The sequence below is a fragment of the Saccostrea cucullata genome, unplaced genomic scaffold (genome assembly GCF_032062105.1).
Source record: "Saccostrea cucullata isolate Sc308-1 unplaced genomic scaffold, CSIRO_AGI_Scuc_v1 ctg99, whole genome shotgun sequence".
Taxonomy (NCBI): Eukaryota; Metazoa; Mollusca; class Bivalvia; order Ostreida; family Ostreidae; genus Saccostrea; species Saccostrea cuccullata.
The window spans coordinates 680372-696124 of record NW_026939269.1 but is presented as its reverse complement, the minus strand read 5'-3'; positions in this window follow the sequence as shown (position 1 = coordinate 696124).

The window sequence follows — 15753 nt, the reverse complement described above, 5'->3', positions numbered from 1 at the left end:
GTTTAAGGAGGGAGGAATGTAGAAGTTCGGGCTTTACGGACTGTGGATATCGGCCTGGATAGCTCAGTGGTTAGAGCACCTGACTAGTAATATAGGGGTCCCGGGTTCGATTCCTGGTCCAGCCATAGGTTTTCCTTGTGCATTTCTCTTTCCTACTACGAAAGAATATGTGATAGTCTCATTTAATTATATTCAGTGGTATAGGAGGAGTTGCGGATAAAAGATGAATACCCTTTAGTATTACAGAAAAAATGACAATGTCCATATTTTTGCTATGGGAAACCCAAAAAATGCAAGCCGAATCGAAAAGTGAAATAGGAGGTGCACAATGGCATTACTGAGTATTTCAGTTTTATTCATTGGTATAGGGGAAGTTTCGGATAAGAGGTGGGTTTACCCCAAAGCGTAACAGACGGTAGGCGAATGTCGACATCCCGATTACTTTATATCTTCCCACTTTTCAAGCGTGGGTAAAAAAAATCAATAATTTTTTCCCGCTCCTCCTTTTTTTCAAAACTGTACATGGGTACCACATTACGAACTTGTTCTACTCTACGAAAGGCCATTGAGCTCATTAACTTGCGTTAAAAAAATATATACGTATTTCGCGTTACAATGGGAAAGTTTTGCATTAATACGCGAAAGTTTCGCGAATAAGCGCTTAACTTTCATGTTTAAATGCAAAACTTTCGCGAATATTACTTAGGCTTGTTGTTCCGTGAGAACATAGTCAATTGACGACAGTCATTCAACGAACTCGATTCTGAGCTGCTTTCGCTGCATCCTGCTAGGTGATCATGTCCTGTGCCTTTACTTCTGACTCCGAGTCACGCCCCCAGGTGTTCCTTGGACTTCCCCTCTTTCTTTTGCCCTGTGGGATCCAAGACAGGGTCTGTGATGCTGGATGACGACTTCCAGTCCAGCCACACTTTATTTGTCTTATTTTCTGTCCATTGGTTCCTGTCATGCTCTCTTCCATAGTTCTTTGTCGGAGGTCCTTTCAGGCTATCGAATATTGAAGATGCGACTGAGACAGGTGTTGTGAAATGTCTGAATCTTCTGTAGGGTTTGCTTTGGTCAACCGCCACGTCTCTGCGCCATACAATAGGCTGGACTTTACATTAAAGTAGCTCCAGAACAGTAGCGTTACGACTCTCTATATGATTGCGCCCATGAGAAAAGGGTCCTTATGGCAGTTTTAACACATTATATATTCCTTTGACCATATATATACGCTAGTACAGATCCGTAATGCAAGAAGTGCATGAGAATTTCCCTTGACTGGAACGTTTTGAGCTACTATCGTTTTACAAACAGCGCGACAGTTTGCTTGATAGGGCGTGCTAAAATTTTGTATGCCGATTATCATTTAACTCATCGATTGGACGATTGATTTCAATGGAATCAATAATACTTTGCATATGAAACAGAGAACCCAACAATACCACTGACAATACTGGCCAATCGTTTTGAATGACAGTTACTTCGGAATAGACCTGTTTACGGGTATGCAGTAAACAACAATTACATGTGGACGGACAAAGCAAGTTTTACAACCTATAATGATAGCTACATTAGTACAGCAGTAGCTGAGTAGCCTTGCTTACTAATTCCATTCTTTGAGTTTTCTTATACATGCACGTAGGCCTATATAATACCCCATGCGGTCAAATCACAACAAATATAATACACGCTTTTTTAAAGGACAGAAAGCGGTATTAGACAGACAACGTGCTGCTGGTGAGTACAAATGCCGCACTGGTGAACAAGCATTCAATGTGATTGGCCAGTATTATCAGGATATTGTTGTATTCTGAGTTTCATATGCAAATTATTATTGATTCCATTGAAATCAAACATCCAATCGATGAGTAAAATGATACAGAACTTTAGCACGCCCTATCATGCAAACTGTCACGCTGTTTGTAAAACGATAATATCTTTAGAACGATGATTGTCATACAATGACACGCCCATTTCTTTAGAAAGGAGAAATCGGTCAAATGGTTCATTCGAATACCTGTAGAACAGGTATTCCTTAAATAGAGTAGCCAATCAAATTGACGGTTTACATAAACACCGAATGAGCACGTGTTCGACTGATACATGTGTTATAGTAACTCCAAAAAACATAATAAATTAATACTTATTGACAAATTCGTTGCTATATGTGTTTTACAGAAGTGGGAACTCTCAAGTCTCTCTATTATAACTTGAAAAATCTCCATTTCGGTGTAACCTGCGTTCCTTGTCCCGAGGAGTAGGTGTCCTTAAATATATGACGAATATTTCTTTTTCATTTCTAAAGAAATGGGCGTGTCATTATGTTATAATTGACGTCCAAAACATGACTCAGAACGTTTCACCCAAACAGAAAATTTTACCACTTCAATGCGCTTCATTGTATGAAGGGTTGGGAAGTGGATTGATTATACAGGTTGAATATAAAATGTGTCTAGAATTAGGGAGTGAAAGGTAGTTGATTGATCTGTGCTGGAAAATGGAGAAATTGTCCCCAACAGTTCGCACAAAATCTTGCCCATTAATTGCACTTTTTAGCTCACCTCGACGAAGTCTATGCTATACCCCCGGCGTTGGCGTCGGCGTCTCGGTTAAAGTTTTAGGAGCAAGTCCATTCCCAAGTAACTATCAGCCCTATCCGGACCAAACTTGCATGGATGATGCATCTAGGGATGGACACTACCAGACTTGCTTCGGATGCTGGATGTGACCTACATTTTCCAGATGAGTGACCAGGATAAAGTTTTAGGAGCAGGTCCATTCCCAAGTGACTGTAAGCCCTAGCCGATCCAAATTTGCATGGATGATGCATCTAGGGATGGACACTACCAGCCTTGATTCGGATGCTGGATGTGACCTACATTTTCCAGATGAGTGATCAGGTTAAAGTTTTTGGAGCAGGTCCATTCCCAAGTAACTATCAGCCCTATCCGTACCAAACTTGCATGGATGATGCATCTGGGGATGGACACTACTATATTTGATTCGGATGTGACCTACATTTTCCAGATGAGTGACCAGGTTAAAGTTTTTGGAGCAAGTCCATTCCGAAGTAACTATCAGCCATACCCGGTAAAATCTTGCATGGATGATGGATCTAGGGATGGACACTATTAGACTTGCTTCGGATGCTGGATGTGAGCTACATTTTCCAGATGAATGACCAGGTTAAAGTTTTTGGAGCAGGTCCATTCCGAAGTAACTATCAGCGTATATGGACCAAACTTGCATGGGTGATGCATCTAGGGATGGACACTACTAGACTTGCTTCGGATGCTGGATGTGACCTACATTTTCAGAGGAGCGACCAGGTTAAAGTTTTAGGAGCAGGTCCATTCCCAAGTAATTATCAGCCATATAGGGACCAAACTTGCATGGATGATGCATCTAGGGATGGACACTACTAGACTTGCTTCGGATGCTGGATGTGACCTACATTTTCCAGATGAGTGACCAGGTTATTCCCAAGTAACTATAAGCCCTCCCCGGACCAAACTTGCATGGATGATGCATCTAAGGATGGACAGTTGAGACTTGCTTCGGTTGCTGGACCAGACCCACATTTTCCAAACAAGTGACGAGGTTCAATTTTTTGGAACAGGTCAATCCCCAATGAACTTTAAGACCTATTTAAACAGAACTTGCTTGAATATTGTTGTCAGAATAAATACTAAAATACTAAATAAGTAAGAAAATACGATTTGAGATTTGCATTACCTTAGTCGTACACTGATAACATTCGTCGAGGTGAGCTTCGTAATCTTTGATTACCTATGTTTGCATTACGGATCTGCACTAGCGTATATATATGGTCAAAGGAATATATATATATAGAGCCGTAACGCTACTGTTCTGGAGCTCCTTTAATGACTTTAATGTAAAGTCCAGCCTGTTGTATGGTGCAGAGACGTGACGGTTTCCAAAGCAAACCCTACAGAAGATCCAGACATTTCACAACACCTGTCTCAGTCGCATCTTCAATATTCGATGGCCTGAAAGGACCTCCAACAAAGAACTATGGAAGAGAGCATGACAGGAACCAATGGACGTACAAATAAGACAAATAAAGTGTGGCTGGACTGGAAGTCGTCATCCAGCATCACAGACCCTGTTTTGGATCCCACAGGGCAAAAGAAAGAGGGGAAGTCCAAGAAACACCTGGGGCGTGACTCGGAGTCAGAAGTAAAGGCACAGGACATGATCACCTAGCAGGATGCAGCGAAAGCAGCTCAGAATCGAGTTCGTTGAATGACTATCGTCAATGAACTATGTTTTTCACGGAACAACAAGCCTAAGTAAGTAATATTCGCGAAAGTTTCGCATTAAAACATGAAAGATAAGCGCTTATTCGCGAAACTTTCGCGTAATAATGCAAAACATTCGCATTGTAACATGTGTAACGCGAAATACGTATATATATTTTTAACGTAAGTTAATGAGCTTAATGGGCTTTCGTAGAGTAGAACAAGTTCGTAATGTGGTGCCCATGTACAGTCGTTTTGAAAAAAGGGGGAGTGGGTAAAATTGTTGATTTTAAACCCCCGCTTGAAAAGTGGGAAGGTATATTGTAATCGGGATGTCGACGTTCGCCTATCGTCTGTTACGCTTTGGGGTAAACCCACCTCTTATCCGAAACTCCTCCTATACCAATGAATAACTCGCTTGTTTTGAAATTTCTGCCATCCAACTAAAAAAATCAAAACAAGCGAGTTTTTTGGTCTGTAGAGACAACTATTAAGGGTTGGGAGGTAATTAGAACAATACTGTTGGTTAAAGTATGTGTCTAGAATTAGGGAGTGAAAAGTAGTTGATTCACCAGTGCTGGAAATTGGAGATTCTCCCCAACAGTGCGCACAAATTCTTACAACGTACATTGCACCTGAATCTGTAACGTTATGGTCAAAGACTAATATATAAAACCGTAACGCTACAGGTTTGCAGCTAACATTGATTTGACGTCATGGTCTGTGTCACTATGTCTGTCCACCACACTCCCCAAGTAGATCTTTGATGGGCTCACCACCAACTTTGACTGGTGATTCTCAATGGTGTAAATCTTCATCGATTCTTTTTCGTTCAAGTTGATTTTGAGGCCCGTTCCTGCTGATGTTGTTGCAAGGCGAGTTGAACTTGTTGGAGAGCTTCTTTATGACCATATACAATTCTCCCAAGTCTCCTTGTCACGCTGCTTCTTCATCTTGTTTATACAGGTTGTCAACATTTATCTTTCCTAATGCTTTTCCTAACCTCCTTATCTGTTTCTTGAGCTTTTGCATTTGCTGTTCTTATCCGGCTTGTATTCAGCACCTCTTTCTTTTCCTTCCTCACGTCCAGTTTCCTCATGGTATTAACAGATATCTACTCCTTGTGTTGAGGCTTTCTTCTGCCGAAGACCTCCTCAAATGTGTCTTGCCATATTTCCTTGATGTGCTGCCATTGGGTCTCGATGTTGGTGTCATTGTTTTCTAGCCGGTCTTGTAGCAGCTAGAATCTATTTGACAAGCAAGGTGAAATGCTGTTTTCATTTCTTTTGTTTTGAGGACACCCAAGTTGAACCTTGTCCTCATTTTAACCTGTACTATCAGCTCCAATCTTGAAATTTTCTTCGTCAGCGTTATTGGTGGGAGCATGACATTGGATAATGTTCAATTTGATCTTGCTTTTCTTGGTTTTAAACTTGACTTGAATATACGTGTAAATTATGTTTTACATGGTAAACAAGCCAGAGTGGTATCCTAGCATATTAAACAATTTAAGCATGGCATGTTATGTTTCGATTTTCTACATTGCAGAAATTTGTGAATAGTGCAAATATTTCAAAGTAAAATCCAAACAATCTGAAAAAAAATTATGAGGAGTGAAGACTGTTTCAAAAAACGTTCGGACGACATGAAAAGTCGCATACTCTATTCTCTATAAATCGTTTAAGTAATTGTTTGAATTATATAGAAAATATTTGAAATTCACGTGAAGTTTTAGAACTAAAAAATCTTAAATCTTCTTACAAGTATTTTTGATTAATATTTAGCCGAATTTTGGCAAATAAATTAAAGCATCAAATAAAACTAGCATTTTCTTAGTACCATTCTCCTGACGTCACTGCTTGCATGATCGAATCGAATTTTATGTTTACTTCTGTTAGAGTGGGTTGAAGCGTAAAGTGTGCCGCATACTTATAAGTTCATGTCGAAAATGGGCCACTGCATGGAGAGGGCCGAGAAGCTTATATGCTATATATCTACTACCCAAACTAACCATAGCAAGTGCAGCTCTCGATCTCCTGAGTCTTACACTGAAAGACTACTGGTATGTGATTACATTGTATAGCTATATGTACACACGTTTTATTTCACGATATAGCATGGATTTCCTTTTTTTTTTTCTTCGTTTTAAAATGTCATGATGAAAAATTAAGTTCATGAATAAAATACAAATGCATGCATCTGCTAATATAACATTTTTTCTTTACAGAAAAAAATGATGCTTTACATACTGGTGTTTTAAATGGTTGATCAGTAATATTGGAATATAATAAAAAGCGGAAAGTGGAATTTGTACACAGTGTTAAATTGACGTATAAGACCCAGGGAAATTTCTACATTCTATTATGGCATTTTTCATAAATATTTTACTTCCTTTTTCAGGATTTGAACATAAAACATATATATGAACAAACAATTCTGTTGGGCTCTGTCCATTTCATTTGTATGAGGCGAGGGAATGCAACGTACACAGTGAAATCGGCATGAATATTTGCTGGCTATAAAAGATTTAACTGTATCCATTAAATGTCATTATAAATACTTTACTTCAGCTCATCTTTTTTTTTCAATTTAGAAAAAAAAGACAAGATTTTTACTAAAATTACAAGAGGTAACCTTTTCTTTATAAAAAGATTTCTAATATAATGCTTTCTCCTTTTCCAATCTTGTTACGTATTTGTTTTAGCATTCTGAGTTTCTCTGTAATAAACACGCTCTTTTGCAGTTGGTTTAATTGATGAATTGACTGGACCATCTAAATGACTGATGTTGGTGACACAAATGTATTTCATATAAGTGACTCTAGATAGACATACATGGAGAGGACTCATACAGTCTGTATCCACTGTACTGTCCTTTTATAATTCATTCATAGTAGAATATTGTTTGAATAATTAAATTAGATTGATATTTAGCTTAATAAGGGATATATTGTTTGAATAATTAAATTAGATTGATATTTAGCTTAATAAGGGATTATATTACCATTTATGTGTAATATATATATATATATATTTTCTTCAGTATATGTATTCACTATTGAAAGTGCTACATCTCCAGAATGATAAAAAGAATGAAAAGGAAAAATCAAAAATATTCATTTGAAATTAATATAATCTACTTGAAGTAATGGTTTGTAACCGTATCAAAAACAGTAAATTCAGAAAACGCTATAATGAAAAATATTTTTTTATATATCCAGTGCAATTGGATATTTTAAAAAAAATAAACCTTGAGTGAACTCAAAGTGTCTACTCACATGACACTGTGTCTACAATTAACTTTATTTTGAAAGGACATATATAGACAGTGTTTGCTGTTCAATTACTGGAGTATGTTAATTCATAATAAGATAATGTTTAAGATTTTTTTATCATTATTTATAATTTTATTTCTTTAAAGTAGAAAAATCTATATACTGCAGTATCTGATTCTCATATCAGACAAATGTTACAATACTAAATTAGGAAAGAGAGTTGGACAACAGGTTGGGCTTGATATAATCTTTCCATTATAAAGTTAGAAAAATTCAAAGTTCTTTTTTTCAGTATAAGCCGTTCAGCAAATAGCTATAGATTGAGAGGTCTACATGTATGCAGAAATCTGGTAAGTATTGCAAGAATGTTGATTTCTTTTCAAATAATTGTCTTTTTCTTAAGAGAAAGAAAAAATATTACTTTACAAAAGAATATAATAAATTTTCTTTCAATTGTACTATAAATGAATCTTTATCAAGAGTTTTTTTTATTGCTGGATAGTTGGTACAATTTACGTTAACATAATATTTTAAAACAGGTTTGGTCTTAATTCTGACAGTGTCCTGTTTATTTTTTGGATGAAAAATATCCATTAAAAACAAGACCTATCTGAAAACTAAACTGAACACACCTGTCGACGTGGAATTGAAGATAAGAATGGTGAGGACCAGTGTCAGAGGTTTCAAGTGTTCGAATCAAACTTCTACTCTGGTTCTCAGGCCTTCTGTCTGATCATGCATCAATCCAGGCTTTCTGTAGGATTCATGAGGTCGAGTATAATATGTTTCTCATTTTAAAAAAAAAGCTTTATATAAGTTAAGTACCAACAGTTTTAGAACAGTCAAAGTTGGTTAAAAAAGACTGACAATTTTATAGAGGTTAAATAAGCATTTATCCCGTTTAGAGTTGTCTCTCTTACTAGCGTTTCAAAGAAACTAAAATCTACTGAAATATGACGATACATGTAACAACAGTAATAAAGTTCAAAAGTCCATTGGAACAGTAAAGCTAGCAAACCTGAAGGACCTCCAAAAATAGTAGAGGTGAGATCAGGTGTCAAAAAGTCTTCATATTATCTGTTAGCAGTCCCATGTTTGTATTCATTGTCTATGGAATTTCCAATTAACCAATTATGACAAGGAGCACACGCGGTTCTGACTGCTTGACAGAGGATGCTTACTTATCCATGGCCTCTAATCTCACCTTTGATGTTTTTAGAAATCCGTTTTTGCTCTCCTCCGATTTGTACAATTTGTTACGGAATGACTTTTGAGCTTGGTTATTGTTCGTTATAACTTCATATTGTTTGGTAAGATAATCATATTTCAGGTTCCAGTAATAGTTCTTCCAAGCGTCCAAGGTTTCCCCCCAAAATACTGTATTAATAATAGTAAAGGAGAGACTGCAAGAGTAGGGCACGGCAGTATTGAAGAAGTGGTGTAAATGTGGATACTTTTAAAAAACTCAAAGGAACTTTTTGAAATAAATAATGTAATAACAAAATTTTACCAAAGTCAATAACATAAAAAAATGATGATTTTTTAACATCTAGACAAGCATTTCCCACAACAAATTAAAAGACAGTCTTTTTTGACATCATAGGCAGTTGCTTATTTAAAAAACACGAACCTCTAACATGTTTAAAGCATGGCAAACAGGGAGTCTAACGCATAAGAGGTTGGATTAGGTACTATGGGGAGTGAGTATCCGCTGCCGACCAGTCAAATCCGCCATGTGCTCTTTGTCATGATCGGGAAATAAAGAAAAATTCGTAAACAGTTAAGTTTGTGTAACTAATGGTCTGAAAATTAGAATAAAAACGTCCATCATCAGTTTAGTAAGTGATAAATAGTATCATTGTATCGACCATAAAACTTTGCAAAATGATTACTTTAAATGAGAAGTTGTTTCATCAACTTGTTTGTGAGTAGTTTGACTCCTCTTAGAAACTGTTCGTACGTAGAACATGCTCTTGCGTATCAAATCAACTGAAAGTCATAAACTCTATTGCTACATATTAAGGAAAGTTGACGATTGAAAGGTTGAAGTTAACAGTTTATCCTGAAGATCTAAAAATGTCTAAAATGTCTCTCTAGTGAAATATCCAAAAACGAAACGTGTAATGTGTCGACATGAGAATGGTAATAGCTATTGTTAATTGACAATTCGTCGTCGATATATCTAAATATTGAGTTGAAGGCCACAGCAAGTGTTTTTTTCTTCTAACGTATTTTAAATAAATTTTTTGGTCTTAGTCGTAAGTTCTTTCGTAAAACAGGACACAAGTCCCCAAAACCCACATACGGTAGATATTGTCAGAAATCAAGTATCCGGAGAAAGAAAGCTATGGGTATAGGTTGGATTACCTATTGTAGAATGAAATCCCAGATGGAATAATCTTCAATGAATGGACAATGCATGACGCAAGTTGTAAGGCAATACAATTCAAAAATCAATAAAATTATAAAAAAATAAGTAAGTAAATGTTAATTAAATGCATGCATTTAAAATTTTTTTTTTAGTTTCTGTCTGCTATTCATGAATTTCTGAAATGATTTTTTTGGTAAGAGATTAACATAAAAATGATTGTGAAATCAATCTGAATAAAGGTCGGTCCCTTATTTTAGAAATTTTTATAGTCTTGTTTTCAGGAATTCCTTGAAGTTTGAAATCGCGTATTAAAAGATTGGGAAGCAATATGAAAACCATCTATCCCTCTGAGGATCAGTCCGTACTGGTCCCTGCTTACAAAGCAGGTAACAACATCGTCTTCGTTTGTAAGGCTCATTATATAAATTATATTTAAAAGAGGAACTTTGATTTCATTCTCCAAATGGTAATCCGACATTTAATCATAGTTCCCTTTCTAAGGAAGAAATTCTTCAAAATCTTTGTCAGTTTTGAATATTTTTAATATCCCCAAAAATCCTGATTTTAAACTATCAAAATATAATATTGGATTTCGAAACTTCAGTAGAATCCTATCAAACAAAGATACATAGCATGTTCCAGTAAATGTTCACCCAAGTCTCTTTCTTTACTCCTCACTAAGATATTTAAAACAGTAGTGAAGGAGCAACTTCAAGAGTACTGTGCAACAATATATTGAAGAAGTGGTGTAAATCTGATGTGGATACTTCAAAATTCTACGGACCAATCGGATAAATAGAAATCACAAGATTTTACCAAAATCAACAGCATAAAAACTTACAACTTTTCAACTTTATACACAACCATTCCCCACGAGAAATTAAAGTCCAGGCATTTTGATATCATTGACAGCTGCTTTTTCAATAAAAATGGAACTCGAAAGTTTACATACCTTGTCATTGGCCTTTTGCAAAATTATTTTGTTTGATTGTAAACATAAGTACTCTGAAGTTGACATTAAAAAGATGCTTGAGTTTCTGATTGACAATATCTATGTGGTTTTTGGAGACCAGGTCTTCCGATGAAACATATGGAGATAACGAACAGTATTCAAGATCAACAAAAGTCCTAAAACAATACAAATTAGGAGCAGAACAAACCCGGACCTCCAAAGCATCAGAGGTGAGATCAGGTGCCATGGAGGCGTGAGCATCCCCTGCCCACTGGTCACACTGCCTTGTGCTCCTTGACATGATCGGGAAATGACGGAAAAGTCCGTCGTCAATTCAATATATAAATAATGGACTTACAATTAGTATGACAAACATCAGTTAGCATGTGACTCAATGATATATTGTATTTCATTGTATCGACCATAAAACTTATGGAATGGTGACTTTAAACAAGACTGTTGAAATTCTAGTTTCATCAACTATTTGGTCAATAATTTACCTCGTTTTAGAAATTGTTAACACACATGCTCTTGGGTATTTAATCAACTGAGATATATAAACTCCGTATGCAGGTAATGAATGTATATTGCTGCATAAGTAAGGAAAGTTGACGATAGAAAAGTTAAAGTCATCACGTTTATCATAAAGCTTGGTTGTTAGACTACCATTAACGTCTTTTTCAATTACCGGTCACGGTAGCCTAGTGGTAGAGCGTTCGCTTCGTGATCGGGAGGCCCGGGTTCGATTCTTGTTCGCGTCAAACCTAAGACGTAAACATAGGTAGTGACTGTTCCCTCGCTAAACGCTCGGCATTTAAAGTGAAAGTCACGGGTCTTTCGGATATGAAAACGTAGGTCCCGTGTCGCGGTAGGTGTTGGTACGTTAAAGAAGCCTCACTGCTCAATGGTCCTGAGTGTCGAGTATAGGTCTAAATTTGAAGCCCTTCACCGGCAAACGGTGATGTCTCCATATGAGTGAAAAATTCGCGAGAGGGATGTTAAACAACATATAATCAATCAATCAATCAATCAATCAATCTTTTTCAAGTAAAATACCTAAATATGAAACATCTGTGTCAGACTCTGTGGTATCTTTTATTTGAAGCTCACCGGGATATGTCGTATTGACATAAGAATGGAAATAACCAATGTTAATTGACAATACGTCGTCGGTATTCCTTTATGTCGTGTTGAAGGCCACAGCTAGTGCTTTCTTCTTTTCACTCATAATATTTTGCACATGAAATGAACTCTTGAAAATTTGAAATCACCTTTATTTCAAAATCAATAATACAAAAACTCACGACTTTTCAACATTTATACAATGAAACATAGAGAGATAACGAACAGTATTCAAGATCAAAGTCCATGAAACAATACAAAATAGGAGCAGAGTAAACACGGAAACATCGGAGGTGGGATCAGGTGCCATGGAGGAATGAGCATCCCCTGCCCACCAGTCACACCGCCGTATGCTCCTTGTCATGATTGGGAAATGTCGGAAAAATCTGTTGTCAGTTCAGTGTATAAATAACGGACTTACAATTGGTATGAAAAACGTCAGTCAGTATTTGACTCAATGATATATTGTATTTGCTAACAAGGTCATTTTATCGACCATAGAACTTGCAAAAATGCTGAAATTCTAGTTTCATCATCTCGTTCGTCAATTATCAACCTCATTTTAGAAATTGTTCACACACAGAGCATCTTGCGTACTTAATCAACTAAGATATATAACCTCCGCATATATTTCTGCATAAGTAATGGAAGTTGACGATAGAAAAGCTAAAGTCATCACGTTTATCATAGAGTTTAGTTGTCAGATAACCATTAACGTCTTTTCCAAATAAAATATTCAAATGAAACAGCTGTGTCAGACTCTGTGGTATTTTTTATTTGAAGCTCACCGGGATATGTCGTTTTGACATAAGGATGGAAATAACCATTGTTAATTGTGTTCATATGGAGTACTACCGTTGGCTGACAAAAGTTACCACTGATAGAATTTCTTACCATTGGTATGCCATAGGTACCAATGTTTTCCGACAAAATTTACCATAGGTAGACTTTTCTGCAAAGCACTAGAGCTCTGTTAGCGATGGTAACTTTTTTAACGACGTCAGACAAAATGGCGGATATTGATCGAGTCGGTCCTACTAAATAGAGAACCCGAGAGAACTCTAGGTTTATATGGTAAATTAAAAAATATATATTGGTAATTGAGTTCATTTTTTGGCAAACAGGTGATGGTACCACTGGAGATACTCTGAACGCACCCAATACGTCGTCAGTATTCCTTAAAAAATATTTTAACAAAATGATTTTGCAAATGACCAATGACAATTAAGGTATGTGAAATAACGAGTTCCATATTTATTGAAAAAGCAGCTGTCAAAGATATGAAAAAGCATGGACTTTAATTTATTGTGGGGAATGGTTGTATAAAGAGTTGAAAAGTCGTACGTTTTGATGTTATTGATTTTGGTAAAATTTTGTGATTTCAAATTTTCCAATTGTTCCTTGAAATTTTGAAGTATCCACATCTGATTTACATCATTTCTCGAATACATTGTTGCACAGTACTCCTGAAGTTCCCCTTCACTATTTATAAATTTCTATTTTATTCATGGAAGAACAGAACATAGTAAATAATAACCTTTAAAATCTTCACTGTTCTTCCTTTAACGATGGCAGAAGACAACCTTACGATTTAATTATGATACACTGAAAATGAACTTCGTTAAACATCAATAGTTCTCTCACATCAAACTCGCATCGGATCTGTACTGTTTAATTACAAAGTTAACTTGAGACAGAAATTCATTTATCTAACAAGAACATAGAAGAATCTGGTCAAAGAGTTCGGTTATTACTTTATACTAATGAACTATTAAAAAAAGAAAAAAACATGCAAAAACAACTCTTCGCCTAAAATGTATCTTTTGTCTATTTTCACTAGTAATCTGTTACATTTGTCGCAGGATTGGTATGGAAGGACAGTATTGTAAAACATTACGTTTTAAGAGAAAATGTATTAAATTATAAAAAAAAAAATATATTGATCATGGAAGAAACATTATCAATCACTTACTATTCAACAGACAGAACTAGCATTAAAAAAGATACTGAAATTCGGATATTTAATTTAATTTCATGTTTTACAACATTTGACATTTTCAAACATCCTCAGAAGTCATCCTAATCTACACAAAACCCCTTATTTTGTGTGTTGGTAGCGTAATAAAAAATACAAATTTCCTGGTAATAAAATTTTTGCCAGACAGAAGTCAAGCAAACTGCAAAGGTTTTTTTTTATAACGAGAAACCCTGCTTAAAAGCTAAGTGACTAAGAATACTTCATATATTCTATAGGATATATTTCTACTATGGATCAATTGAATTTACCTCCAATAAATAACGTGCGTCGAATGGCAATCATATAGAAAGTACAGATTATTTTGTTGAAGTTTCTCTAACCCCCGAAACATATTTTCTCTGAGAAAATTTAAAGTAATTCTATAAGAAACCTAAATATTTTAAGTAAAATGAGTTTTATCAATATTTTTCGTCAGCATTCTGAAATCTGATAAAGATTATAAATTATTTTGTCCCCAAAAGGGCTAACCTCTATAATCAAATGAAAAGAAATAAAAAGAAGTTAATAAAAGTTAGGTAAAATAACGAGGTAAAGAAACAGAAAGGGGATATTTAACATCGTAACCTCGTCTGCACCCGTCGCACCCACCGTGATCCATCTGCATGGATCAGTTACATGGATTAATTCGTAGTCAAACGAACAACACTGGCCCAACAATTGGTATGAAACATACCAGCCAAATGCAACCCTACGTCATTTGGTTTTATTTGTACGCGAGGCCATGACAACGACCAAAGATTCTGTGAAAAACATTAACGAGATTGTTGAAACCCTATATAATCAATTTATTTGTCAGAAGCCTCCTTTGGTTTAAAAATTCCTTTGTAATCATGGGAATTAACATTAGAGCTATTACAAAGCCAGCTAACGCGGGTTAAGTATTTTCTGCAACAGCTACAGCACTGATTACCATACTAACAACTACAGAAGCATTTTATCTTTAAAATTAAAATTTGAATATATCTAAAATAAAAGTCACAATAAGATACTTTCTTTTCATGAATTTTTTTAAAACAAATTCTATTAAATAAGAATTTTAAACAGGTGGGCTAATATCGGGGCACAATTACTGGTCATCGGAATTCAAATTGTCGAGAGACCTGGTCTCCGATCACTACATTGAATATAAATGGTGCCTGTTTTGGAGGGTAACAGTTGAAATTTGCACCCCAAGGAAAACCATTGTCAACCGACGCGTCAGCGGAGGTTGACAATGGTTTTCCGAGGGGTGTCAATTTCAACTGTTACCCTCCAAAACAGGCACCATTTATTTTATTATACTGAATGTCTTCTTGATTTAGGATGTCAGCAAAAAAAAAAATCGTCGATCGTCTTTACATCCACGTTTAGAAAGCTTTCAAACCCCCAGCTACTTCGAAAAAGATTTACTGACCTCTTTATTGTTAATTTGATACTCTAAGAGTCCTTTATCATCTAAAGGTTCGTTATTTCTGCATTCGCAAGCAAGTTTCGTCTGTCTTTTGTTGTTTTCAAGTAAGCTACATCGGAGACAAGCTTTTAATGACGTCAAGTTTATTCGAGTTCTTTCAAACGCGCAACTGACGTTTTGAGAATTCTACGGTGAACCGTACGCGCATAATTTCCACGCAGGTGACATTACCGTTGTGTTACCCGTTGCCACGTGTGTTGCTACGGCTGAGGGTAATAGAACAGATTGTTAACTGCGTCTAAACCAATCAGATTGTAGTATTTAACATGATAGTATAATAA